The sequence below is a fragment of the Sturnira hondurensis genome, unplaced genomic scaffold, assembly GCF_014824575.4.
Source record: "Sturnira hondurensis isolate 20B ecotype Veracruz unplaced genomic scaffold, ASM1482457v3 Scaffold0023817, whole genome shotgun sequence".
Lineage (NCBI taxonomy): Eukaryota > Metazoa > Chordata > Mammalia > Chiroptera > Phyllostomidae > Sturnira > Sturnira hondurensis.
Window position 1 is genome coordinate 197,058 of NW_028096448.1, and position 3,840 is coordinate 200,897.

The following is a 3,840-nucleotide window of genomic DNA, read 5'->3' on the forward strand; positions in this document are numbered from 1 at the left end:
TTTAATTTGTTTTTCCCTCATGATCATTGATGCTGGCATCTTTCCATACATCTATTGGCCATCTGTATGTCCTCTATGGAGAAATGTCTATTCAGGTCCACTGCCTATTTTGTAGTCAGATTGTTTGAGGGTTTTTCTTGTGTGTGTTAATTTGTATGAGTTCCCTATATATTTTGGATATTTCCCCCTTATTGTATGTATTATTGGTGAGTATCTTCTCCCATTCAGTAGGTTGTCTTTTAGTTTTGTTGATGGTTTCATCTGCTCTGCAAAAACTCTTTGGTTTGATGTAGCTTTATTTGTTATTTTTCTTTTGTTGCCCTTTCCTGAGAAGACATATTAAAAAAGATATTGCCAAAACCAATGTCCAAGAGATTACTGACTATGTTTTGTTCTAGAAGTTTTATCTGTTTAGGTCTTACATTTAGGTTTTTAATTTACTTTGAAGTGTTTTGTTTTTGTACATTGCTATAAGAAAGTGGTCCTATTTCTTTCCTTTTCTTTCTTTATTTTTTTGCATGTGCCTATTCAGTTTTCCCAACCCACTTGTTGAAAAGACTTTACTCCATTGTACATTCTTACCTCCTTTGTCATAAATAAATTGACCTTATAAGCAAGAATTTATTTCTGGGCTTTCTATTCTATTCCATTGATTTGTTTGTTTCTATGCCAGTACCAAACTATTTTGACTGCTATAACTTTGTGGTGTACTTTGAAATCAAGAAGTATGATACCTCCCACTTTGCTCTTTTTTCAAGGTTTCTTTGGGTACACTAAGTCTTTTGTGGTTTCATATAAATTTTAGGATTAATTGTTCTAGTTCTGAGAAGAATGTCATTGATATTTATATAGGGATTAATATTTTTTTTTCTTTTTCATTATACTGACCGGGACCTCCAATATTATGTTGACTAGGAGTATGAGAACAGATGTCCATTTTTGGTTCCTGATATCAAAGGTAAAGCTTTCATTCTTTTACTATTAAATATGCTGACAGTTGTAGGATGTGTTTTTTGTTTGTTTGTTTTGTTTTGTTTTGTTTTTTGTAGGTGTCCTTTATCAGGGTGAGGAAATTATCTTTTCCTAGTTTGCTGAGAGATTTTTTTATGATTATGAATGGATGTTGAATTTGGTCAAAGGCTTTTGCCACTTTATTGAGATAATAATATTTTTTTCTTCTTTAGTCTGTTGATGTGGTAAACTTTATTGACTAATTTTGAGTATGGAATTAACTTTTAATTTCCTGGTTAAGCCCACTTGGTCATGATGTACTATCATTCTTATATATTGCGGAATTCCATTTAGTAATATTTTGCTGAGAATTTTCTTTACACCTGTGTTCTTGAGAGTTGTTATTCTGTAGCTTTTTTTACAATGTCTTTGTGTGGCTTTGGATAAAGCTATCCTCAATAAGTGAGTTGAGAGTCCTCCCTTTTCTTCTGTTTTCCAGATGGATTTGTGTAGAACTGGTTCTATTTCTTCATTAAACATTTTTTGGAGGAGGGGGCTGGGTAGAAATAGAAGAGGGTGGGTATAAGGTGGTGGGTAAATGGCAATGGAAAAATACAATAAAAATGAATAAAATAAAAATAAAAATAACATAATTTTATAGTATATACCATTGAAGTAATTCAAGCCAGAAATTTTATTAGAAAAAATTTAAATATAAATTCAATTTATTTTTAAAATTATTTATTTATTTATTTCTAGAGAGAGTGGAGAGGAGAAAAAGAGGGAGAGAAATGTCAGTATGTGGTTGCCTCATATGGCCCCAGCTAGGGTCCTGGCCCACAACCCAGGCATAGTCCTGACTGGGAATCAAACCAGTGGCCCTTTGGCCCACAGCTCAGCACTCAGTCCATTAAGCCACACCAGCCAGGGTGAATTCAATTTATTTAATAGTCACAAGATCATTTAGATCATATATTTCTTCTTTGGTAAGCTTTGGTAATTTGTGCTTTTCAAAGATTTTTTCTATCAAAATTGTCAGATCTGTGGGCATAATATTGGATATCATATTTCCTATTGTCCTTTAATGTGTGCAGGATCCATCTGATATTCTCTTTCATTCCCAGCATTGGTAATTTGAGTCCTCTCTTCTACCCATGGTTCGTCTGGCTGGAGTTGTACCAATTTTATTGATCTTTTTGAAGAATCAGCTTTCAGTTACATTATTTTCTTCATTGGTTTACTTCTTTTGGTTTTATTTTTTTATTAAAGATCTTATTTATTTATTTATTTATTTATCTTTAGAGGGGAAGGAGAGGGAGAGAAACATCAATGTATGGTTGCCTTTCGTGCATCCCCTGCTGGGAGTTGGCCTGCAGGGAACCAGCCTGCAACCCAGGCATGTGCCCTGACTGGGAATCGAACCGCGATCCTCTGGTTCGCAGGCCCGCGCTCAGTCTTTTGGTTTTATTGATTTCTGCTCTTTCTTTGTTATTTTCCTTCTTCCTTTGCTTTGGGTTAGTTTACTTTCCTTTTTGCAGTTTCTTAATGTATAAATTTAGATTATTGATGTAAAATTTTCTTCTTTTGTGATGTAGGCACATAATGTTTATAATTTTACCTCTAAGCATCACTTTAGCTACATCTTACACATGATGATATGTTGTAATTTCATTTTTATTCGGTTAAAAATATTTTTAATTTCCTGGTGATTTCCTCTTTTACCTATGTGTAATTTAGTAATTTTTCATATCCAAAGATTTGGGAGTTTTCCAGATACCTCTTTTGGATTTATAGTTTAATTTTGTTATTCCTAAAAAAATTTCATGTAAAGAAATTTTTTAAATTTCTAAAAGCATTTCCATATACGAATTTATTCAGCCCAGGATATGGCCCCTATCTTGGTGAGTGTTCCATATGTACTTAAAGAGAATGTGTTCTGCTGTTGTTGGGTGGAATGTTGGTTTCACCCAATGTCAGCTGAGTCAAGTTGGCTCACAGTATTAGGGCTTGCACATACTTAGGTTGCCCTAATCTTTAATCACATCTGCCTTCACATAATATTATACTGCTTCTCATACATAGAATAAGAATGTTATGATAGTATGCTTGTACTTCCAACTCCCCACTTCTATTTTTTGTGCTGTTGTTGGTATACATTTTTCTTTTAAATATATCAGAATTCTACAATTCTACAATTTATTGCTATTATCTTATGCTTTAAATAATCAATTATCCTTTAGAGTAATTAAAAACAAAATATCTTTTATGTTTTGCTTTCAGTTTAACCATTTCTGGACATCATTTCTTTGTGTAGATCCAGCTTTCTGCCAAGCATCATATTCCTCAGCTTGTAGAATTTACTTGAACTTCTTTTGTGTGTGTGGTATAGGTCTTCTGATAATGAACTCTCTTGGTTTTTGTTTTTTTTTTTGGTCTCATATTTATATGAGATTTTAAATATTTTACCTGAGGTAGAAAAATGACTAAAGGTGTTGCTGTCTTATGTTCCTTTTTTCCCCATAAATATGTTAAGAGATGAAATCTATTTCCCCTCCCCTTAAACCTGAATGGATCTTGTGAGTTGGTGTGACCGATAAATATGGCCAAAGTGATCATGATCATATGCCAGTTTTGAGACTGCCTATAAGAGGACTGGCAGGTTCTGCATTTACTTGAGGAAACTAGATACCTGGATGTACAGAAGCTCAAGCATAATGCTGAAATATGAGATACCATGTTAAGAGGAAAAAGCCACCTGGAGGAACACCAAGCAGTGGACATGTAAGTGAAGCCTTCTTGGACCTTCCATCCCAGCCCAGCTATGTGCTAAATTCAGGTGACTGAGTGACCTCTGCTGATTTTGTTACAGAAACAAGCCTCCCTCCCCTG